At 46.4% G+C, this 25,576-nt stretch overlaps 1 protein-coding gene and 1 non-coding gene across 5 annotated transcripts in view; one reads left to right on the top strand and one right to left on the bottom strand.

Moving 5' to 3' along the window:
* The window catches only part of RANBP10 (RAN binding protein 10), a 101,753-nt gene that overhangs the window by 24,969 nt on the left and 51,208 nt on the right, over positions 1–25,576 (top strand). The window lies entirely within an intron of this gene.
* LOC114807037 lies at positions 13,597–13,734 on the bottom strand. Its single transcript, XR_003755090.1, has one exon. It is a non-coding gene; the product is annotated as a small nucleolar RNA SNORA7 (small nucleolar RNA).

The following is a 25,576-nucleotide window of genomic DNA, read 5'->3' as shown; positions in this document are numbered from 1 at the left end:
AAGAATTAGGATTTTCTGACTAGAATTTGGACCAGAGTTGTTGTTGACCGTGGGTGATATCTCTTTTGCCCTCTTCTGATGGTGCCAGGCAGAAACTAGGCAAAAAAAATCCAATCAATCAATTAATGATATTGAGCACCTGTTGTGTGCAGAGCACCATACTAAGTGCTTCGAGACCAGAATGAAAGTAGAAGATGGGAATCCTGTCCTCAAGATTACACAGCCAGGAAACGTAAATGATAGGATGATCCTTGAAATAATAGATCCGGAAATAAGACAAATGTATCAGGGTATCAGGTTGTCAAGCGATCGTACCGAAATCCCCCCTCAAAATGTGCCTTAAACTCTCTAGGAAGGTCCCCTAGGAATTGGCTGCTGGGGACCCGAGAGACCCAGAAAATGTGTTCCGTAGGAGAATGGGCAAGGAGTCCTCAGCAGTGCAAATGTTCCTCTCCAGACTCCTTGAGCATGTTGTCTACACCCGCTGTTTCAAGTTGCTCTCCTCCAGTTGTCTCCTTGACCCCCTCCAATCTGGCTTCTGTCCCCTTCACTCCAAAGAAACTGCTCTCTCAAAGGTCACTATCTCCTTGCCCAATCCAATGGCCTCTACTCCATTCTAATCCTCCTCAGCCTCTCAGCTGCCTTTGACACTGTTGACCACCCGCTTCGAACCTCGACTTCACTGACACTGTGGTTCTCCTCTCCTGGTTCTCTTATCTCTCAGGCTGTTCATTCTCAGTCTCTTTTGCAGGCTCCTCCTCTGCCTCCCATCCCCTGACTCTGGGTGTCCCTCAAGGTTCAGTTCTGGGTCCCCTTCTATTCTCCATTTATACCCATTCCCTTGGAGAACTCATTCGCTCCCACGGCTTCAACTACCACCTCTATGCAAATGATACCCAAATCTCCATCTCCAGCCATGATCTCTCTCCCTCTCTGCAGTCTTGCATTTCCTCCTGCCTTCAAGTCATCTCTACTTGGAGGTCCTCTCGTCACCTCAAAGTTAATGTGGCTAAAACTGAACTTCTTATTTTCCCACCAAACCCTGGCCTCCCGCTCACTTTCCCATCACTGTAGACAGCACTACCATCCTTCTTGTCTCACAAACCTGTACAAACCTTGGCATTATCCTTGACTCCTCTCGGTCATTCAACCCACATATTCGAGCCATCACTGAATCCTGTCAGTCCCACCTTCACAACGTTGCTAAAATCCGTCCCTTCCTCTCCATTCAAACGGCTACCATGTTAATGCAAGCACTTATCCTATCCTTCCTTGATTATTCTATCAGCCTCTTTGCTGACCTCCTAGCCTCCGATCTTTCCCCACTCCAGTCCATACCCTACTCTGTTGCCCGGTTCTTTTTCTTACAGAAATTTTCAGACCATGTTCCCTTCCCTACCACCCCTCCCCCCCTCCCCCACCAAGAGATTCCAGTGGTTGCCCATCCACCTCCGCATCAAACAAAAACTCCTCACCACTGGCTTTAAAACATTCCATTACCTTGCCCCCTCCTACCTCACTTCACTACTCTCCTACCACAACCCAGCCCGCACCCTTCGTTTCTCTAATGCTAACCTCACCGTACCTAGACCTCGTTTATCTCGCTGCTGACCTCTCATCCACATCCTGTCTGGCCTGGAACGCCCTCCCTCCTCATATCAGACAGACAATCCCTCTCCCCTCTTTCAAAGCCTTATTGAAGGCTGGTCTCCAAGAAGTCTTCCCTGACTTAATCCCTCCTCTCCTCCTCTCCCACTCCCTTCTGCGCCGTCCTGATTTGCTCCCTTCATTCATCCCCGCCCCCTTCCCAGCCCCTCGGCACATATATCTGTAATTTATTTATTTATGTATAGCAAGGTCTGTCTCTCCTGCTAGAATGTGAGCTTGTTTTGGGCAGGGAATGTGTCTCTTGTTATATCGTACTCTCCCAAGCGCTTAGTACAGTGCCTTGCACACAGTAAGTGCTCAATAAATGCCACTGAATGAATGCATAGAAATAAAATGCATCTTGACCCCTTATAGCCCAGCAGCATGGGTGTGATATGCCATTTCGGCTCCCCAACAGTGACACATCATTTACTTCATGAGGAAACGTGATGCTTTTTCACACTTCGTCCCACCCTACTGTCTGAACTTTGCCCGAGCTGTAGACTCCTACTTGCCCTCCCCACCGCCCCCCCTCCACGCAGACCCTGTTAGCCTTGATTAAACTAGTACCACCCAGGAGCCTCCCTTCTTCCCGACCTGGCTGTGTCCTGCGCCAGCTCCGTGGCTTTGGAGGGTCCGGGTAGCGCACGCCCCAGTGGAACCAGTGTGGCAGGGAAGAGATGGAGGTAGCGATGGTGGAGCAGGTTAAAGAGCCCAATTATCACGTGGGAGAAAGGCTGGCCTGGCACCGGCGGGGCAGGTCGGATGAGGACAAGTCAGTAGGCGGGGGCACGGTTACCAGGGTGGGATGAAAGGTGAGCAGGTGTCCTGCTGCGTCATCAGGAAGTCAAAGATGTCATGCTGGCGCTCACCTTCGGCTCTGCACTGGATGGCTTGATCTGTGATGACCAGGAGGGAACTGAGGTAGAGGAGACTGGTGATCATACCTTGCTTTCCCTTTCAGATCTGACTTCTGAAACAGTTGTCCTTAGCTTTGCCTGAGGGCTGGCTCCATTTGCGTTTGGAGTATTAGGCGCTGGAACTTCCTTGCCAAGAAGTAGAGGGGAGGGAGGGACAGGGGCCATCGCCAGCGGTTTCTCTAAAGGAGAGGCCTGGCCAGGTGACCCTTCATTTATACTTGTGCTGCTTTTAAAGGCTGTTTTGTAAAGGTCCGATTTCAAATGAACAAAAGGTAGGCGATTCTCAGTGTAGGAAATTGTCACATGGGCTCCAAGTTATATTCCTGTGGTTTAATGAAGCGTCAGTGCTTTATTGGTACCAACTCCCTATAATGGACTTCTTGGCAGTGATTGGCAGTAATTCCCATTTTCAAGGCACGGGGAGGGAACAGTGGTCTTGACTGAGGGGCCCTGCTGGGTATTTTTGTCAGCGAGGGTGGCACTGACCTTCCCTCTGTGAATATGTGGATTAGAGCCCCTTTAATGGAGCATAGAAAATTAATTTTCTGGACATGTTAAATTAGCTCAGTCTTTGATTTGTTTAACTGGGTTTCCATATCCCTTCCCATCCTCTGGTTTGACAGGCCCCAATATAGAGTTGAAACATTCTAGGGGCTTGCTGACAAAAGCAATAAATGTACCCGGCGGGAGGAATAGCAATTTAAACCCAAATCTCCCCGCCCAGCTCAGAATCAGAAGCTTCCACCTGCGGCGACTCTTATCTCCCCAGCAGCCAGCTGTGGTACAGCTGGCAACTCCCAGCATGCCGTGTGGCTCTGTGTGGCGTGTGCAGCGATTATATTCTGTGCTGATTTGGAGTCAGGAAGGAGCCGTTGCAGGTGCAGGTGGCTGTACTTCTGTGTTTTAAACCATTTCACCCCTAGCACTCTTCACTAAAGGTGTGCAGCCCCCAATGGCCCCAAGCGTCGAACCACACACGTAGGTCTACTAGGTGAAAAGATCTCAAAGTTAAATTGAAGCTGCCGAGTAAACACTGAATAAGGTGAATCACTTTGCCGGGATGCAGCCAATTGTATATTATAGGCAGCAAGGGGCGGGTGCTGAGAACTGTAGGTGAGCTGAGATGAGCTGCCCCTCCAAGATACCCAGCTTTAATTTCCCGTTCCCACTGGTCCTGTCAATTCAGCTATCCTTCTGTTAACAGAGAAAGGGAAGGGAGGTAGATTGAAGCCCACTTATCAGTCCTCCTTTCTGTAAGTCCTCCAACTCTATAGACTGTCTTCTCCTAGACCAGGAGTGGGCAATCTGTGGTCCACAGACCGAATCTACCCCGTTAGGTGGTTCACTCCAACTTGCGGGGTGGTTGTGGAAACACCCGGGGCGGCTCCTAACGGTCTCTTTTCTGCCTTGGTTGCTTCTTTCCACTTGACCTCTGTGCATTTTTTTTTCAAGCCAACCCATGTTTTCCTGTGCAGCAAGCCACCTCCCTCCCTTTCTTCATCTCCTTTAATACGGCGTCTAGAAAACTAGTTCGAAACCCTCTCAGGAGACCTCATGGGTTTAATCAGGGGACGACTCCAGATCCCCAAATCATCGTGTGTTCCAGCTTTGCCCAAGTCGATTCATTCCAAGTGCTTAGTACAGTGCTCTGCACATAGTAAGCACTCAATAAATACGATTGAATGATTCTTTTCTTTTCCCTGGGGGTCTACCCCTGCTTGTGTAATTTAAATCCCACACAGAATTGGAGCCGCCATTTTGTTTCGGGGTGCAGTGAGGATCAGAGTCAGAAAGTTGGCGATCTTCTAATGTAGTTGAAGTTCCTCCAACCCTGAACTGATATTTGTAGGACTGTATACAAAGAGTGTGGCTGTCTTTGGCAGTGTTACTGGCATTTTGGCTTCTGGTATTTAATCCTAAGGGTTGCTGGTGAAATTCACCTAGGAGGGTGCGTGTGGATGATGCAGTGCCCCTCAGTCCAGGCCGTACTGTGCGTACAAAAAGCCTGTTCCTGGTTGTGGTGCTGTGTCTAATGCTTACGTGCCTGAGGTTGTTTTCTCTTTTTGCTTTCTTGCCTCTCGTTCCTTATAAAATTGTTCCTTGAAAAGAGCCGCCCCTTTCTTGATAGCAGTACCCTGTACCGGTCTATCCTCTGCAATTGTCTCCCAGTTCTCAGCTGGAATAAAGCATCATTTGAGGCTTTGTTTTACTAAGTCTTTTAACAAGTTTCCTCTGGCCTCTTTGCTTTTGGTTTTTCTAATTTTAGCTCTCCAGACCGTAGCTCATTCTCCTCATGTGTCCCACCCACCCAGTTGTGTTAAGGTGAGCGTAGAGACTGACTACATTCTCAAACTTCATCGTTTGTGATATTGTCTTGCCATTTGATATTGAGTATGGCCCACGTATAACATTGACAAAAAGGACTGAGCGCCTATGAAATTGTCTTATTGTTTCTTCAACCCCCAGTTGAGGTCTCCAATTAGAAGCAACATTTTAGGGTCAGGCATAACTGGTTATCTTTTTTTCACCTTTGACTTTACAAGGGTTTAGTTCCTCTTAGCAGAGGTGGAATTAGACTAGATAGGGAGGAGTGGCTTTGGGGTAATGCCAAGCTGGGGGAAAAGTTTGCCTAAACTTAACTGAACACATGAGGGAGGATTTGGTATTACTTTCCATGGAACCTTTGGCCTCCTGACAAGGGATTAGAAGGAAGGGTTCAATAAAACTACCCACATTTCAACTTGTAGGTTGGTTCCCATTGCAAGGCGTTGTCACTCTTTGTTCTGAACACAATTTTCATATGCATTTCTACCGTCTAGATCAGGCTGGCCCAGTGATTTTTTTCTTTTTTCCATCAGCTCACGGAGTGAATTGGTGGCAGAAGTAACTAGTGTAGGCTTTGATCAGTCAGTCAATTAATCGCATTTACTGATGGCTTACTGTGTGCTGAGCAGTGTACTAAGTACTTGGCAAAATACTTTGGTGATCTCCACCTCACTCCAAATCTGCCAGGTGGCCACTTCGGCCCTTTTAACTCACCGCCTCCTTCTCAACCCATTCTTCACTGTGACTGGTTTGGAAAATTTGCCAAGTGATCGGCCTGACGGCCAAAACAATCATCAGTCCATGGTCAGGGTAGCCTTCGGTTGCGTGTCTTCATGTGGGATGTTTCAAAATATTTTCCTTGGACTCTCCGGAGTACCTGGATAGGCACTTAGTACAGCGCTCTGCACACAGTAAGTGCTCAATAAATACCATTGATCGATTGATTGCTTGCTCTTGGACTTTCACAGTTTTGCTTCGCTTGTGTTTTTAACCTTGGGATGATGGTCCTTTAGCTCTTGTCTTCTCTCAAACTCCATTTCCTTCCAACAGACCACTAGACTTAGAGTCTCTCTAAATGTAGCCACCTCCAGGAGACACATTCGGGAGAATACAATAAGTCCAGAAGGTAAAAGTTAATCTTTGAAGTACCTGAGGAATAGTTTAAGGGTTAGGGTTTTAGCAGAGGGAAGCAGTAATGGAGATCTTTAGATTGACCCTGAGCGTCTCCAGGGCTTTAAAATAAATGAAAACCGGTGACCAAATTGCATCATTGATTCAGTCCATTTCCTTCTCCGAAATTGTATGCAGATGAGTGCTACTCTTGAATTCCCCTTGTCCCTCTGAGGAAAGGCAATTTTCCTTCAGTCACCCTCCCAATAATTATCTTTAGGTGAAAGAGAATGATGCAGTAGGTGCACAATAATTTGCTATTTCAGTGGGAAGTATCCATTTGAGGATTCTGCAATAGGCTTACCCCCAAAAGTCTGGAAGCCAAGAGTTCAACTCAGGAGAAAAATGACTTCCTGGAGATTTAGTCTCTTTTTCAGATAGAGAAAAGAACTCTATTCCAGCATTGATTGCTCTCTGGTTTCAGCTGTGGCAGATAGAACGAAGCCGGAGAGAAATGTAATCTCCGTAATTTATTTATATTGTCTGTCTCTCTAGACTGTAAGCTCCTTGTGGGCAGAGAACATGTCTACCAACCTCTGTTATATTCTGCTCTCCCAAGAACTTAGCAAAGTGCTCTGCACACAGTAAGTACTCAATAAATACGATTGATTGATCGAAAATGGGAAATTTCAGTCGGTTTCCTGGCCGTTCTTACCTTTGCTCCACATTTCCTAGGTGGATGAGTCTAGGGCAATTTGAAAGGAGAACAGTGGAGCTTTCTCGGTCATGGCAACTGAGCAGAGGTTTGTAAGGCCACCCGACCGGGCCATAACATTTTGTAAAGAAGCCACCGATTTCATCTCTGATTGTGGCAAAATCATTTGGTCCCCGCTTCTTCAGTAGGAGCACCCACTGGAACCCGTGCAGATCACTGTAGTACACATCTGGGAAAACATGAAAAAGACATTGATCGTTTCCCTCAACAGTTCAATGATACAGGCAATTGGGTAGGAATTGACAAATGCAAAATATATGTTAAGTATAAGTGAAAGAATAGAAATAATATTAATATTAATATATAAATAATTAGTAATAGAAATAGATGCAAGTTAATAAATAGCAAATGTCGTAGCAGCATTTATTGATCACTCACTAGGTGTGTTTTAAGTATAAGTGAGATAACAGAAATAAGATGAAAGTTAAATAACAAATTTAGTAGCAGCATTTATTGAGTGCCACTGTATTGCATTTGGGCAATACAGAATAATGAAGTGACATGATCCCTGCCCACAAGGAGCATACACACTAAAGAGAGAGACAAACATAAAAATGCTTACAACCCTGGCAAAATAGAATGGAGATGCATCCTCTTTAGCTCTCACGGTTATAAGTTCATAAATGCTAGAGATGGCTAAAGAGATGTTACTGCTCAGAGTGCTGGGAAATTACAGGGGGAAAGCTTGTTGGAGGAGGTGGGAGTTTTGGAGGAATTCGACTGCAGGGAGAACTGTGGGTTGGGGGGAGGGGGTGCTGTCCGATGTGGAGAGGAAGGAAGAGGAGAGGGAACGATGTGAGCTAAAGATCAGGGGTGAGAGAGTTGAGTGAAGACAGTGGGTGAAGAGAACAGATAGGTAAAATGTGGACCAGATGGCAGAGGACCTTGAAGCCGATTGTTAGGAGATTTTTGTTTGATGTGAAGAGGCGCAGGGAGCAGGTGGAGGACTTTGAAGAGAGGAGAGATGTTAGTGGAGAGGTGCTTCAGAAAGATAATCCATGCAGCAGCGTTTAGTATTGATTGGGGATAGGGGTTGGGGAGAGAGGCTCTAGGCTAGGAGACCAACGAGAAAGCTAATTGCAGTAGTCTAGGCGAGCCAAGATCAGAGTTTGTAACAGGGTGATTGAGGTTTGGGTGGAAAGGACAGGAAAGATCAGAGAGATATTATGTAGGAGAAACCAACAGAATTTGGCAGCAGACCGAATGAAGAAGAGGCAAGGATGACCCCAAACTTCTGGGACACGGAGGACGGTGAAACTGCCGACTGAAATGCTTACAGATGATGTAAGCTCCTCGTGGTCAGGTAGCACATCTATTACCAGCTCTGTTGTACTGCCTTCTTCCAAGTGCTTAGTACAGTGTTCTGCACACAGCAAGCACTCATTAAATACTATTGATTACTAAGGTGGCTGTTGGGATGGCATAGCCAGGATGGTTGGGGAAAGTCACCTGAAGGAGTTGACTTTTGAGGGGGGGATTTTAAAGGCTGATCTTTAAGGTAGCAGTCTCCTGGGAAAGGGATTATCCACTAGTGGATAGAGTGCATTTAAATCTCTTTATGAATTCTGTTTCTAAACTAAAGTGACGTGTTTTCTAAGGAGAAATATGGAAATAATAGTTTGTTTAAGCAATTCAGTCTGAGCTTAGGGCTTATGGAAAGGCGGGATCTGAGAGCAGATCTAAGGGACCTTAGGCCAGAGAGGAAACTATAGCAGTCTGCCATTCCTGTTCCAGTAAGCCTGCAAAGGAGAACTTTTTTAGCAGAAGAGTTCTGACCAGAAATATCGCTGCTTTTCCAGGCCAGGACTACACCAGTAGTTGTTCAGCTGTTGCGTGAGGCTGTGACAAACGCAGTATCGGCCACACGGTCTTTTCAGTCACTGACAACCTCACCTTTAGATGCACAGGACGATGATATCCAAGGATATATTTCGATTTGATGATTTCATTACGACTTCCAAGCCAAATTTGAACTTAGGATGTTAGAGTTGTGAGTTGTGCCTCTTTGTCTTCCCTGGGTGTGTGGAGAGTAATTCTCAGCTAGGAACATAAGAAATGCTGCAACTGGACCACACCAGTGGTCTCTCCAACAATGACAATAGGCTGCTCAGAGGAACAGTGTTTTGCCTCTTTGGCATCTATTCTAATAATGTTTCAGGGCACACCATTTAATATCCTTCTTTTATCCCCACGAATCAATTTAAATCCTTCTTAACCCCTCATAAATTTTTCCCTTGGCAAACCTAACCTTCCGTCCAGTAGTACATTAGTGACCTCTCTCAAATCCAGGTCCATAAGAATGTGACATAAGAAATGCACCTACTGGGTCTTACCAATGATCTCTCCAGCCCCGGGAGTCAGTTTTCCTCTAACACGGATCGCATTCCCAAGAAACTTGTGTTTTACTACTTGTGCTGTGCCTGTTGCTACCTGTGTGCATGAGTTAATTCTGACCCCAGTCTTCCTGTAGCCAGACCGGTGTATGTCTTTGGAAGAATCTTCCCTAATTCTGCAATGGCATCTACCCAAAATGCAGAGAGAAAACGCATTATGGTAGAACTGACTTGTTTGTCTTCAGTAGTGGTAACAGGATCCTTAGGTTTCCATGCTAATTTTTGGTTATGTACTAACATCACCAACTTTGTCCCTTTATATGCCTTTTTCCCCTCTAGAAATTTGTGATAGATGTCTCGTCCATGAATATATCCAAATCCCCCTTATTTTAATATTGAAAATTTCAGTAGATCCAACTTTCCGTGGTAACAGATTCCATATACAGAACAATCTTTTGCAAAAGAAATGCTCCCTATTGCTTTTTTGAATCTGTCCTCCTCAAGCTTCGATGGATGTCATCTCATCCTAGTGTCACGGGTTTTAGTGAGCAGCAATTTTGTATTTGCTCAGCTTCCACCTCTGTGATTTTATAGGCTTCAATCATGTCTCTTGTCCACCTGGGTCTTTCTATTATTATAATTAGTGTTTAAGTGACCACCTTGGTATGAAACCAAGGAGCAGGTAGTTTGGAGAGTGGGTGTGCAGTGGAATGAGTAACAGTAGAGCAATTTACTAAATAGCTAGTACACTGAGTGGTTTGAAGCACAGATGAAGCCGGAAGGTGAATGATTGGGAAGAACAGGGTGACCAGGATTCCTGAATTGTGGTGAGTTGCCCTGATCAGTGGATGGTCTTCTGTACCAACCCAGTTGTTTTTGCAAACCAGAAGCCATTCCCCGTGACGGAAGAAGATTGCTGTAAATATCCTCTGACATGTCAGCGGGCATTGCTGCCCGACAGGATAGCCAAGGTAGGAGGGAGAAGTTCGTCACTGTGGAGTCCTGAGTCAGTTACTTCATTTGTCCCTTTGCTGTGTGCGATCACAGATGCCACTTGCTTGCCTCTGCAGCGAGTCTGAGAAGGTTTTGGAGATTAGGATGCCTATTTGTGAGCTGTTCCACTCTCAACAACTGCCCAAGCCATGAAGGAAACGTGACTGTCCAACTGGAATTTTTAACAGATTTTCCTTGAATACCAAAAATTTAAAAAAGGTGCAAAAACCCTAAGTAACTAGTGTGTTACAGATTTATTCCTTTCACTCATGACATTCTGAAATGGCTTTAAAAAAGGAAAACAGCTGAAAATCTGCCTGGGCCATAGGCAGTTTCCTCATTTGTAAAGTGAGGGTGAAATACCTGTTCTCCTTCCTTAAGCCTGTGAGCCCCATGTGGGACAGGGACTGTGTTTTGCATCCACCTTAGCCCCTATTACAGTGATTGGTACATAGTAGGTGCTTGAAAAATGCCACTTTTATTATCGTTATCATCATTATTATTATTTCAGGCTGCACACAGCTTTTCCTGTATTTTTAGTCCACAGTGCTGTGTTGAATGCGAATGCACAGCGCAGAGAAACATTGGATACCTTGCCAGTTTAAACTAAAATTTGCAGTAGGGAATCAGGGAAAAGTTCCCCCAGCTAAATTCTGTGAAGAGAGCAACAGGCTTAGCGCCGTCATCATCGTCAGCATCATCGGTATTTATTAAGTGCCTATTGTGTACTAGACCAAGAACTGCCGGTTAATACCTCACTACTGGTTACTCATAAAATAACATAGTGCAGGAGGAATTCCATCACCACCCACTTGAAGGAGAATATCCTTTGACTAGATCAAGCTCTTGAAACAGAAGTAAAAATGGAGGACAAGTGGCTTGCATACTTTAGTTTTGCCAGAATCCTCCATCTGGAGTGACCTATCATAGGAAACAAGAGGTTTCTTCCCGGTTCACAGTTTTTTTTACCTGTCTCCTGAAGAAAGAGGAGGGGCATTAGCAGATGGGACCTTAGAGGCTCCAAGGAGGGAGAGGGAGAGACTCTCCTATTATGAGTCAGCTACATTTGGTCGGGAGAGCCTCGGGCCAGGTGCTGTGGGGAAATCAGAGCAAGGAGAGAAGACCCGTTTTCCTACTCTTAAGGCACTTACCGTCCAATACGGGAACCAGTACAAACATCAGAGCAGAGTGAAAGAAAAATGGTCACAATTCTATGGAGATATATAGGAGCCAAATATTTGAAGGACGAAAGCCCAAATTAGAATAATTAGAGTGCTGGGGGCCATAGGAGCCTAGGCTGAAGGCTGGCTGAGAGACCTGCCATAGAATGGACCCAAACTGGTTAAGGATCGAATAAGGTCTGTGGCAGTTGAGAGGAGGAGAGAGATCCGTAACATATGAAAGGAAGAGTCATCAAAAATTGTCTTAAGGACTTGATGAAACGTAGAAGTGAGCTAGAGGTGTCTGGAAGAATTACATTTGGCTACGCATATTATTGCCACAGGCTGTGTCCAATGTGCCACATCCAGGACTTCTTAAGGATTTCACCTGAATACATTCATTTTTTACCCCTTCACCATTACATTCTTGAAAAAAGTTAAGAGCTCTCCTCCAAGAGCCAGAATTACCCATCCTAAAGTGAGCAATTTGCCTGTGGGATGGGACTGGGCTTATGCATTGGTGCTTAGGGGCCTGGTCGGTAATAGATTAGCTATTTGAATTTTAGTTAATCTTTTTCATAAAAGAACCCTCTGACCCCCCTGGTTAGGCCCCGTCGTACCTTAATCCTACCCCCTTTAGTCTGAGGCTTAAAATTAAAGTCCTCCAAGAAATGCTTGCATTGAAACTCCATACGTGGGTGAGTGAGCTCAGCAGCCTTTGGCCATGAGGAAGCATGAATGGCTTTTGAGCCCCCCTCCCCCCACCTCTCCAAAAAACTCAAAAAACAAATAGATTTGGGATGCAGGTTATATTGAGACTAGACTGTCATATTTGAATGCTGAATCATCATCCCACCCAAGTGGCTGAAGGCGCACTGGGACTCTGAGCATTCTGATTTTCTGTCTAATGCTACTTAAATCTCTTGTCCTTTCTTTGCCTACGAAACCTTCCGGAGAGCAGGGGTTGGTACTTTTTTTTTTTTTTTTGGTCTTCTCCTGAAACTGGGTATGAATAAGCACGACCTGTTTGTAAAGTGGTGCCCGCAACCTCATTCATCCCCAGTGTCCTTTCCAAAAGTTTTCTCATTTAACTTTGCAGCCACCCTATGAGGTAAGTAGGGGAAGGGTTTGTTTTTCTCAGTTAAGGGGGACTCTGAGGCTCAAAACCAGGGGTCAAGATGCATGTTTTGATTCCCTGAGCCAATCAGTGGTATAACCAAGATTCTGTCCCAAATTTCTCTCATCCTCCGACTGAAATCCGCCATGTCCTTTGTTAGGCCAACTAGGTCTCCTGAATTATAAAGTTTCCTGATCCCTCTGAGTCTCTGCACGACAGAGAAGGGAAATGAGGCCCAATGGGTGGATGGATTGAAGCCACCATCAGCTGAGCTGTAGTATGCAAAACATCTGTTTATGCTGTTGCCCCATGATGAAATTCCTAAACTTGCAAATGACAACATCTCAGTGGTCTCTGTGCCCTGGAAGTGAAGGGCACAGAGGGTAACCTCAGTTGGGCCTCTCCCCATTGTGAAGGTCACCTGCCATTTAAACTGTATGCCTGATTCAGAACCAGATGGGTAGGGAAGCCTTCTCTGAGGTTTGAGCCCTCCTAGATGCGAAATGAACTTTCCAGCAGATTTTTTTACACTGGATTGACTCGCCCATATATTTCTCTGCCTATACCTGCGTTAACACAGTTTGTAGTGAGAAATCTGCCAGGGAGTCCTGTTTGAGGACCAATTATTGCAGTCTCATTGGCTGGGGTCTGGCAGAAGCCTTCTGCTCCTGGGTGGGGAACTTTCTGCCACCAGCTGATATAGCACATCTTGCTTGAGTCTGAAAGGATGATGGATAAACACTGTACATCAGTCTGTCACACGTGGCTCTGGTTTTTGGACCTCTCCCTTTAGACTGTAAGCTTGTTGTGGGCAGGGAATGTTTTTTACTAACTCTGTATGGTACTCTTCCAAGTGCTTAGTACAGTGCTCTGCACACAGTAAGTGCCCAGTAAATAACATATAGTAAGGCCACAAACACTTGCTTTGACCCAGACCGGATTGCTTAAGATTGCACCAGGGGCTCTATTGGGGGCCTGTCTTGTCTTATGCCGTCGGGTTGTTTCCGACCCGTAGTGATGCCACGGACACAGGTCTCCCAGGACTCCCCGCTCTCCATCTGCAATCGTTCTGGTGCTGTATCCATAGAGTTTTCTTGGTAAAAATACAAAAGTGGTTTACCATTGCCTCCTTCCGTGCAGTAAACTTGAGTCTCTGCCCTCGACTCTCTCCCGTGCCGCTGCCCGTGCCGCTATTGCCCAGCACGGATGAGTTTTGACTTGTAGCAGGTTGCCTTCCACTCGCTGGCCACTGCCCAAGCTAGGAATGGAATGGGTAGGCCTCTGCTTGACTCTCCCTCCCATAGTCAAGACTGGTAGAGTACTGGAACCTCTCCAGGTGCGACCCTGAGAGGGGAATTGTGGGCCTGTACCCCAAGTTTTTTCAGTTTTGCCCTCCTTGAGAAGAATTATATAGATGAAACATAGTCTTGTTTATTGATTAACAGAGATACCAAGTACTTGACAGCTTTTTTGTTCACTAGCGAGATAGTCCCCAGTCACTTGTAAGAGATCACGTTCTGAAGGGGAGAGAAATACTGGAATGATTTTAGCTGCATCCACTTTACAGAATAGGGTGGCCATTTTTCAAGATGTGGACCAAAAGTTCCTATGTGGTCTAGCAGGGTTTTACTGTGTGGTTTTTAAACCATTTGAGGAAAATAGGCCCTGTCTAGGTCATTGACATTTTACCAGATGGTTAGTTCAAACCTGGGTCTTCTCAGAAAATGAGGTTAATTAGCATTGCATGGAGAACTCTTTTTTGGTTTCTTTTTACTTTTAGCCTCCTCAAGCAACCATTACCCACCATTCTCTAGGTACTATATAATCCTGACTTTGTGGCAGTATTAGTGGTAAAGTCCTAATTGTAGTTTCTTTTCCCAATTCAATGTTGAAAACAGATGCTAAGAAGCCCCCAAACTGGGCCTCGCATTGGACCATCTCTCTCTCTCTCTCGCTGGATATCACAGCTGAAACTCGCATCCCTGCCACCATCTGGGGAAAGGGGCCTGGCCCTAAAATGACTACAATTGAACTGCAGTGGGTAGAAAGCCAGACCACACAGCCTGCTCCCTTCCCCCATATTTTTACCATTAGTTTTCCTTATTGTTGTCCCAGCTGAAGGAATTGTTGAGCTGAACATCTGGATTTTAGCAGTTTCATCCTGGAACCACCTCTCAGGGTCACACCTGGAGAGTTTCCAGTACTCTACCAGTCTCAACTACGGGAGGGGAAGTCAAGCAGAGGCTTACCCATTCCTAGCTTGGGCAGTGGCAAGTGAGTGGAGGTCAATCTGCTACAAGTCAAAACTCACCTGTGCTGGGCAGCAGCGGCACGGGAGAGAGTCGAGGGCGCAGACTCAGGTTTACTACATGGACGGAGGCAATGGTAAACAGCTTCTGTGTCTTTACCAAGAAAACTCTATGGATACACTACCAGAACGATTGCAGATGGAAGTGGGGCGTTCTGGGAGAGATGTGTCATGGCGCCGCTATGGGTCGGACATGACTCGACAGCATAAGACAACAACAACAACATCCTGGAACAATTTGCACACCTTGTTTTGCTTGCAAAGCACCAAAGTAGACTGTTTCGTATATCCCGGGCAGCATTGCACTGTTGATTTCTTTTAAGGTAAATATTTAAGTTTTTTAATAGATGAGTCTTCATTCCACTACTGAGTGAAGTTAAAATGGATCTAGTGTTAATATATGACTATCTAATGGTGTCACTTTGTTGTGATGCTACAGTACGCATACTCCACCCCTGTTGTCGTCATTGCTCTCACACAGTTGTTATATTTTGTAACCCCCAGTATAATTAACCTCATTATTAAGCGTAATAATCCCCTGTGTTTTTGTCCCACCTTTCATCCCATAGTCTCAACCCATTTTACAGGCATCTGTTCATAAAGTTTCCTGATCCCTCCGAGTCTCTGCACCACAGAGAAGGGAAATGAGGCCCAGTGGGTGGATGGAGCGAAGCCACCGTCAGCTGAGCTGTAGTACGCAAAACATTTGTTTATGTTGTTGCCCCATGACGAAATTCCTAAAAATGCAAATAACAGCTCAGAGGTGATTTTTGACCTGTTTCACCCAACAGATTCCGTGTGGGATAATCGTAACATATACCTATTCACTCACTGGCGGGTAGTGACGTGACCTCGATTGGATTAGGCTGGTTGCTTGGAACGGGGAAGAGGCGAATTATTTTCGGGTGGGGCTATATCCACTCACTGGCTACTTACTGATCTCTTGGGTGCTGACAGAATCGGTGACTTGCCCGACTTCTTTGTTCTTGGCTGACCTTCCTGGGTGGGAGGCCAGCAGATGGATTTGTAGGATAAAGGATCTAGCCCTGCAAGAGTTTGGAGTTGGTTTCTCCCTCACTGGGCTGGGACCAGAAAGAGTCCAAGTTTTAATTCCACTGCTGTACTGTGTGTGTGTCTTGGGGAGAATCCTTTCCCTCCTCTGCGTCTCTTTCCCTCAGTGTAAAATAGGATTGAGCGCTATAGAAATGTAGTGAGCAATTATTTTTGGTAAGAGGGTGTGGCGAGAGAGGGAGACGGAAAGTACAGAACCCCTTCAGGGTCAGCGAGAGGCGTTGTAATCCAGATATGTTTTGCAGGTCCATGGCTAGGGAGCACGTTGCATACAGAACATCTTTATAGCGCTAGTATTTTTTTTCCAGTTCAGTTTGGAAAGTTGCTGGAACAACACGTCTCTACTTAATCTTTTTTTTTTCCTCTTGCTTAGGAATTTGATTTATATCATTGTCAAGGTCCTGCCCATTTCTCTCTTTTAAGGTCTGTCTGGGGGTAAAGGGAAGCCTGTTCCTTATAAGCCCTTTTTCCATTTAGAAAACTGCAGTTCTGGCAAGGACCTGCAGCTTATTTTTCTGTTCCATTTTCCGAGCTTCCATTGCTCAACTTGAAAAGTAGCTTTATGTCCTTGAGATTTTTCAATCTCTAGTGTTTTGCTGCCAGTCAGAGACAGTAACTTCTGTGCAGAGCTCCCAATGTCTCCCGAACTCAAGTACAACTAAGAGACGCTGAACGTTGGTCTGTGGCCACGGCCTATGCTTTCCAAGAACTCACCCTGACTTTCAGCAAATTGAAGAATTGACCCTACATTTGGTCCTGCTGACAGTGATGACAAAATTTAGGGTTTGGGGGTCATAGATTCCATCTGAGATGCTCCAAAAGCTCCTAGTTAGCATTGCCATTTTTTAAATGACCCTTTGCCCTTGATATAAAGGCCTCCCTTGAGTGGCACCATTTCTCTCACACCCATAGGATTGTCATCCCGGCCACACGTCTGGCTTGAAAAAGTGCACCAACCAGGTTGCGTTTTTTTTGGTTTAAAAAGTTTACGTGAGTTCCTTAGATTTCATCACATAATTTCCAGTAGATTTAGAGGAGACCCATGATTCAGAGATCCCAGGTATAATTTTGAGGGCAGGTAAAATCTTGAGATTTTTTTTGGTACAGCGACCGGGCATCAGCGCCAGAGGCAACAGAACTTGGCCAGTCCTGTGAAAGCTGGATAATCAAACCCAGGGAGAGCAAATGCCTGAGAATAGGATCGGATCCACAGTGATCTGACAAGGATTGTGATGCAGCCTGAGTGGTGGAGGGTTTCTCAGGCACAGCGGCTGGAAACCAACACGGCCACCTTTCTCTTGAAACTAAAGCAGAGCTGCCCAGACTATTGATTACGGTCAGCAGGTGGACTAACAGCTTCACTGCCTCCGAAAGATGCTGCCGAAAATCCAAGTTGGGTGAGCTTTCCCACACATAATAGTGGTATTTGCTAATCACTTACTGTATGCTAGGCACTGTATTAAGCATTGGGGTGGGTACAAGCAAAGGCAATTGGACACAGTCCCTGTCCCACATGGGGCTCACAGTCTCAATCTCCATTTTACAGATGAGGTAACTGAGGCACAGAGAAGTGAAGTGACTCACCCAAGGTCACACGGCAAACAAGTGGCCGAGCTGGGATTAGAATCGGTGACCTTCTGACTCCTTCCTCCCCTCACCCTCTTTCCAGAGCACTTCAGGCAGGAATCTTGGGTTTCCCAGAAGGGCAGGATGAGGAGACAGGGAGAGGAGGGGGGAAACTAGTAGAGTGGGCCCCCCTTCCTTCGACCCCTCAAGCAGTGAATTGTCTGTCGAATTGTCCGAGGAGCCATGGAAAGTGGAGCACGCAAGGAATGGAGGAGTCTGAATGGCTTTCTCCCTTCTCTCTCTCTCTCTCTCTTTCTCTCCTGCTCTTTCTACTCTTCAGTGATCTCAGGCCACCACAAATGAATTCCTTGGGCTTTCCACTCTCTGCCTTGGCAGGAGGTCTGCCTTCGAAGCCTTCCATGGCTGGCACCAGTTAAGTGTGGAGTTGTTTTGAATCCATGAACTTTCCTCCCTCCCCTCGCCCTTTCAATCACATGCCCTTCTCAGGAGTGGGGATTGGGCAGTTGGGGGCTTGGTTGCGCACGGGTGTCCCAAAGCCTCTGGTTTACCAAGCTCCACTTGGCCTCCCACCTCGATTCTGCCATCACACTCCTCCTCCTCTCCTCCTTCCCTCTTTGCTCTCCCAATTGTGAAATTGGCAAAGAAGGAGACCCCATGTCCTAGAAGTTTCAGCACTGTGATCTAGAGCACTGCTTTTCACCCTGAGATACAGCTACCCTGCCTATCCTTCCAGTCTCCATCGTGCCAAGACAGCTAATAATTTGTTAAAACCGCTTACTATGTGCCAGGCACTGTATTAAGCTCCAGGGTAGATACAAGCTATTTTGGTTGGGCAGAGTCCATGTCCCACAAGGGGCTCACAGTCTCGATCCCCATGTTACAACTTAGGTAACTGAGGCACATAGAAGTGAAGTAACTTGCCTAAGGTCCCACAGCAGACAAGTGACGCAGCCAGGGTTAGAACCCAGGTCCTTCTGACTCCCAGACCCGTGCTCTATCCACGAGAGCTGTTTGTCCCAGCTGAGCCACTCTCCAGCCTCATGGCACCTGCTGCCATCTATTTCTCCCCTCCTTTTCCACAGTCCTTTAAACTGGGAGGACTCTTCTTTCTCAATGGGTGAGAAAGAAATCATTTTACTTTTGATTTGTAAGAATGGTATTTAATCCGCACTTCTTATTTGCCAAAGCACTTTGCTAAGCACAGCGAAAAGCACAAGGTAGTCAAAGCAGACATGGACCCTGTTTCTTGTGGAGGCTCCCAATCTAAGAAGTAGGAAGAGCCAGTATCCTCCCTATTTTGCAGATGAGGAAATGCAGGCACAGAAAAGTTGTGACTCACCCAAGATGACCCAGCAGGCCAGTGGCAGACCTGGGATTAGAACCCGAGTCTCCCAACTCCCAGACCTGTAGATCAAGCTGCCTCTCCTCCTCGGATGCTGAGGCGGGGCTGATATTCCTGCCCCTCTCTGAAAGGGTATGATACTCTCGGGGAGAGCATCACCGAAGGGCAGGCACCATGTCCACCCTTGGTGGCTCCTTCCTGGTTCCAAATCAGGCCTGGCCACAGTCAGTTTCTCTCAGGGAATGTGACTACCAACTCTGCTCTATCATACTCTCCCAAGCACTTAATACAGAACCCGGCAAACCCGGCACTCAATAAATGCCATTAATCGATTGATTGGTACGGCACCGTTCTTGGAGTCGTGGTGCCTGCAGCTGGCTCAGTGCCAAAGAAGCCACCACACGTGCTCAGTACAGTATAATGCTCTGCCCACAGTAAGCACTCAATAAATACGATTGAATGAATGTGGGAACTGCTGGCTTGGAGGCAAGCCAGATCTGGCCTGTGGGCTGGATTCAATCAGATGAGGGGGCCAAACCTGACCCACAGGCCAGGCCCACCTGGTTTAAAAGCAGGATTCAATGGTAAACCGATGTTGGGAGACACTGTACCCACTCACCACCTCTTTGCTCTAAGGTAATAGTGTCTTGAATCTTCACATCTAGTCGCAGCCCAACTGAACTTGTGCACATTTTCCAGCTGCCGTCACAAAAACCGATCTAGCGTAAGTCACTTTTTACGAGGGTCCAATATTGCGATGAGTAAAGGCCCACATTCCTACCCTTGTCTTTTATGAGTGGAACTATTCAAACCTTTTTTTCCCCCCATCATCTCCCCCCCGCCCCCCGCCAGCTGTCATCTTTTGTGACAGTTATGGTCTTCATTCGTTTTTCATCTTTTGCTGTGTTTAACTGCCCTCTTGTTATCTCTGCGGTCTCCGTTGCTTTCCGGGTCATATTTGTTTTGGCTCCCAACGTGTCTGCTTCTTTTCTTTCCTCTTCCTTCCTTTGCTCCTTCCATTCTTGAACTCCCACATCTGTCTGTCCCCCGTCTCTATTTCTTCTCTGGTCTTGCTGGCTCATGGCTCCACCTGCCTTTTTAGGAGCCCTCTGACCAACCCTTTCCCAGAACCCAGAGTCAGCAGGCATCTAGAATGTTCCCTGGCCTCTCCTTCGCTTTTTCCCCCACCTTGCCTATTGGCACCCAACGTAATTGTGGATATTTTCATCTTTCCCTTGACCCATGCTGTGGGAATTTAGACTCAGCCCCCTTGGGCTACCGAACGGGAACCGACCGGAAGACCTTCTGTCCTCAAAGGGCTGTGTCCCAGAGAAATCCTTGCCTTGGATTCCAGGCCACTTCAGCCACACCCCGTCTCCTTCCCCATCTTTCCTAAACTGTCTCCCACAAGACCCATCATGTAATCTGTCCAGAGGAATAGTCTCCACTTCCCTCTGCCCACTGCCTGGGTCCAAGTAGGATGTGGTCAGGTGTTGGGAGGAGGGCCACGCTTTACTGGAACTGAGCCTGTGGCTGCTCTCTGCGGTGTTCAGGGGAATGAATTTTGGCCCTAGTGATCTTCAGCCTGAACTGAACCAAACAAGCCCTCCTGCTCTTAGAGAGGGTAACCAGGGGTTGTGCTTAAGTATTTAGAGATGGAGTGGACTCTTTTATGGGGGGCGGGAAGGAAGCAAACAGGCCCAAGGAAAATGGCTGCAATTTTCCATGGTGGGCTCTCACTGAGCTCTTTTTAAATACTCCCTTTGCCCCAGAGTTTTGGGTGCCACCCATGGGAAGGGTACAAATAGGGCCTATATTTCAAAGATCCAACAGTATTTATTTATCTGCTAGTCGAAAATAATCAGTAAAGTGGGACTTTGAAGGAGGAGGTGCTCAAATCTTGACCCTTTTATCACTCAGTAGTATTTTATGGAAAGCCTCAGAGTTGAGAAGCAGTCGGGCCTAGTGGAAGGAACACAGGCCTGGGAGTCAACAGACCTGGGTGATACTCCCTGCCTTGCCAATTGCCTGGTGTGTCATCTTGGACGAGTCACTTCAATTCTATGAGCCTCCTTTTCCTCCTCTGTATATGGGGATTTAATACCTGTTCTCCCTCCCCACTAGATTGTGAATCCCTAGTGGGACAGGGACTTTGTCTGATATGATTAGGACATGGGTTCTGATCCCAGGTCCGCCACTTTTCTGCTGTGTGACTTTGGGCCAGCCACTTCACTTCTCTGTGCCTCAGTTACCTCATCTGTAAAATGGGGATTAACACTGTGAGCCCCAAGTGGGACAACCTGATTAACTTGTATCCGCCTCAGCTCTTAGAAAAGTGCTTGGTCTTAAAGTGAAATTGATTGCTGGAGACCGGCCCAGGGACGAGACAATGTCCACCCCGGTGTCATTCCAGAGCCCTCACTTGGACTTAACAAATACCATTATTGTTATTAGTATTAATATTATTATCCTCTATCTACCCTGGCACATAGCCTAGTGCTTTGCACATAAGTGCTTAACAGTACTCTGCACATAGTGGGTGCTCAGTAAATATCATTGATTAACAAACACCACTATCATTATTATTATTAGTCCCCTAAATGATTTCAGCAATCCTGTGAATGCCCAGAGAGGGAACTGGAGCCCAAGCCATACTGAACATCAGGCTGGATTCTTGGTAAAAAAACTAGATGGGATTAAACAAAAGTTAGACTTTTTTGTGAAATAGCTAAGAGAACTGAGGGCTGGGAGGTGGCTTTTGGTAGGGGAAGGTCTTCATTGCCCCACCATCAGCCTCTTGTCCAGATTTACCCCATGTCTGGGATAAAAACTCCAAGGTGCATTCCTTGCCTCTCAGCAATCCATGTTTTTTTGGTCTAGATCTGGTGACCAAGCAGTGGCCTTAACGGTGGCATTGGGCAGTGGAGAAGAGGGTTCACCCACAGGTTTAGTGAGTGGCTTAGCTCACAACCAAGTATAATTAAAGCTCTTAGTACAGAGCTTGAACACTTTGGTGCATCTGAAACATCGGGTGGTGGTGGTGGTTTTGAGATGGTGGAGCCAGCCGAGGTCATACCTGTTGCTAAAGGTCCAGGTCTTGAAGTGAAATTGCTGGAGACCGGCCCAGGGAGGAGACAACGTCCACCCCTGTGCCATTCCAGAGCCCTCGTTTGGGCCGGGTCTTTAAGTATTACACAAGGTCTCCTGGGCCACCAAGTTCTAAACTTGAGGGGGGACGCTCTGTATATTTAGAATCATTTTCACAATCCCTCACAGTCAACATATTTGCTTCTGAATAGATTGGGCCAAACCTGTGGGTCCATTCAGGTGAACGGCCTGAAAAGTTCCACTGGATGCACCCCCTTTCCAGGAGGCATAAGGGAATGAGTTGCATGACGCTCCTAGGATTTCTTTTGAGACTATAATGCAGACATTCTTGCCTTGGAAGTAGAACGTGAAACGAAAGGAGTAAATAATGGTTTTGCTGCGGCAGAAAACTCATTAAACCTCTGTCTTGGAGCAGTCCCCCCACCTCCTGCTTGGGGCAGAGCTGGCTTCTGGCTGACTCTTCCCCCACCAAGCCCGCCCGCCATCTGTTCTGCTCTTCTAACGCTGCAACCTCATCTCCTCCCCACTGAAGTGAGACTACCCGGCAGATGTGACTCTTCTTTTGCCCAAGTAAAAAGTTCATGATAAAGTGTCAGGCCTGACCACCTAAGCCTGTTCGCCAACCCCTCCGCACGCCAGTGGGTATAAACCGTTCTGGATTTTAGCCCCGCACGCTTTCTTGAAAGATTGGGAAAGTGGGCGTGTCCCCACGGAAATCCACGGCTCGTGTTTCTCTGACTGGGAGGCCAAGCTCGATTAGACTGTATGCTCTTTTCCCGGATCTTCTAATGCTGTTTTTTTGAGCCCCTGAAGAAAATTGTCTAGCTCCATTACATGATGTGGCACTGAGAGCCATTCTTCGTGGTTATTTTATGATGTTCTTTTTCCAGGGAGCAGAGCATGGGTTCATCCCCATTTCACTTCCTCCCTCAAAAGGCTACAACTTCATTGGCTTGGCAACCAAGCCCGGAGGACAGCTGCCAGCGGCAGTACTGATGGTCATTGAGCCTGTCGCTTTCTTGGAGCTGCAGAACCATGTATTTCCTGCCTTGCTGGCGTCTTGCCCTGATTTCTGGCACACACCAAGATGGGCCCGTGGATTGGGAAAGGGTGATGAAGTCTATTCAGAATGATCTGGGGCTTTTTTCCGGTATTGAGCAGATGGGATCAACTGGTGAGCGTTGTTAGAATAACTGAGAAAGAGCATCATAATCAATTTTCTTTTTGATTTGCCTCACTTCATTCATGGTAGGGTAGAACTATGGTACATTTGGGTTCCTGTTACACTTCAGAACAATGCCTAATGAAAATAAGCAGCAGCATGGCCTAGTGGATAGAGCATGGGCCTGGGAGCCAGAAGGACCTGAGTTCTAATCCCATCTCTGCCACTTGTTTGCTGTGAGACCTCGGGCAAATCACTTCACTTCTCTATGCCTCAGTTACCTCGTCTGTAAAATGGGGATTAAGCCTGCAAGCTTGTATCTACCCTAGTGCTTAGTACAGTGCCTGGTACGTCGTAAGCGCTTAACAAACACCATAAAGAAAATAGCAAATACAGCTTCTTTGGACACTTAGGTGAAGTGATAAATAGGTACTGGTGGGTGGTGATAAGGGAGCAGGGGGAGCCTTGATATCTTGAGGCCTGACTCCCCTCAGTAATTGAGACCATGCAGAGCACCCTGGGAGGTTTAAGCCCCTTTTAGCGTACAACTGTGAGTGCTTCGTCATGGTGAAATGTATCATTCTAGTTGTAAATTGTTATGGCCAAGTTCCAGAAGTTGTCCCTCCCTTAGGCGCAGCATGATTCTGGAGGACTGTCTCCTATCCTTCGATCACAAGGCAGTGATTGGATAAACAGTCCCTTAGTATGAGTCTAATAGTGATATGCATTGAACTTTTACCCCTATAATAAATTCCAAGACAGTAAATCTATCATAGGTGAACTAAATCGTTCTTGAACCTGTAGAACTTTTGGATCACTGCGAGTTGTGGGCAGGGAATGCATCTACCCACTCTTAGATTGTACCTCTCCCAAGAGCTTAGTACAATGGTCTGCACTGAGTAAGCGCTCAGTAAATATGATCAATTGATTAGATAATCCACCCCCTCTAGACTGTGAGCCTGTTGTTGGGTAGGGATTGCCTCTATCTGTTGCCGAATTGTACTTTCCAAGTGCTTAGTACAGTGCTCTGCACAGAGTAAGGGCTCAAGAAATACAATTGAATGAATGACTGGACAGTGAATTCACATGCTGATCACCTAGTGGGTGAAGTGTTTCTTTTTGTCTTGAATGGACCACTGACAGGCTTCTTTGGGTGCCCCCTTCCCTTGGCAGAGTGCGATTTGATGAGCAATCCTCTGTTCACCCTATTCCCAGTCATGACTGTTCTCAGCTTTGGTGAGAAAATGGTTACTTAGCATCACCCAGGTTAACCAAAGGTGTGCAGATGGTCTCATCCACCTCCTGCTTTTTCTTGAGGATAGTGCTGTACTGTCCTTCTTTTGACAGCGCTTCCGAAGGGGAAAGGGATTTGCTTCTCCAGGATCATGGAAGAGGTGGAGCCTGAGCCTGCCTGCCTTCTAGGGGGATGGCCCAGTTCCTTCAAGCTCTTTTAAGGATGTCAGAAGAGCATTTTAGAGTGGCTCGAGTAGACATCCTGTGGGTCTGCACACCTTTGCCAAACAGATTGAAGCACCGTGGCTTAGTCAGTCTAATCATATTTTTTGAGCACTTGCTGTGTGCAGAGCACTGTACTAACTGCAGACACATTCTCTGCCCACAACGAGTTTACAGTCTAGAGGGGGAGACAGACATTAATATAAATAAGCTAAGTGGAAAGAATATGGGCCTGGGAATCAGAAACCCAAGTTCTAATCCCGGCTTTGCCGCTTGTCTGCTGTGTGACCTTGGGCAAGTCACTTAACTTCTCTGTACCTTCCATTTCCTCATCTGTATACTGGGATTCAATACCTGTTCACCCCCCTTCTTGGACTGTGAACCCCAAGTGTGACAGGGACTGGATTTGACCTGATGATCTTGCATTTCCTGCAGCGCTTAATACAGTGCTCAGCATATAGTAAGTGCTTATCATTATCATTATTACATTGTTAGGTAACCACTATTTATGCCTGCATTTATAGCGCGTCAAACTGGTGTGTGTGAAATGACACTTGAGAAGAATATGATTCATCAACCAGGATTTTTATATTGTAAATGAAATTTTTATATTGTAAATGAAAATAAATTGGCCACGTAGTTGGCTAGCGATACTCAAAATGCAAGGCCTGCCTGTTGCCATGCCGTGCCAGATTGATCAAACCCTTCATCTTTAGATCTGTGGGAGAGATGAAAGATAATTTGTGACCCATCATCAGGTTCTTAATACCTTTAGGACATCTTTAGCATCTTTATTCTGACCAATTGGTCACATACACTTGGTCATCCCCATTTTTTAGACCAGGAAACAGGTAAAGAAAAGACAAGCCGGTGGCCAAGATGGAAACAGCATCCAGTTCTTTGGTCTCTCTGGGGCTTTTTTTTTTATACTAGTCTGTGCAGCTTATCTTATACCCCCTTTCTTTAAGATTACCCTCAATCAACATTAATTGAATAAAATACCAAAGCGGGCTCTAGGAACAAAAGTTACTACCTTGTATCGCTTCATCCCTGCTCCCCCATTCAGCCCACTGAGATCCCTGGAGAGCAGACACCGGAAGCCCCGATCTCTGCCATTTTGCCGGAGGTCATTACAGTCCCTACATTTCATCCTTGTACCAAAC

Source organism: Ornithorhynchus anatinus, chromosome X1, assembly GCF_004115215.2.
Source record: "Ornithorhynchus anatinus isolate Pmale09 chromosome X1, mOrnAna1.pri.v4, whole genome shotgun sequence".
Classification (NCBI taxonomy): domain Eukaryota; kingdom Metazoa; phylum Chordata; class Mammalia; order Monotremata; family Ornithorhynchidae; genus Ornithorhynchus; species Ornithorhynchus anatinus.
The sequence above is the reverse complement of the archived record's forward strand: the minus strand, read 5'-3'. Positions and strand labels throughout refer to the sequence as shown.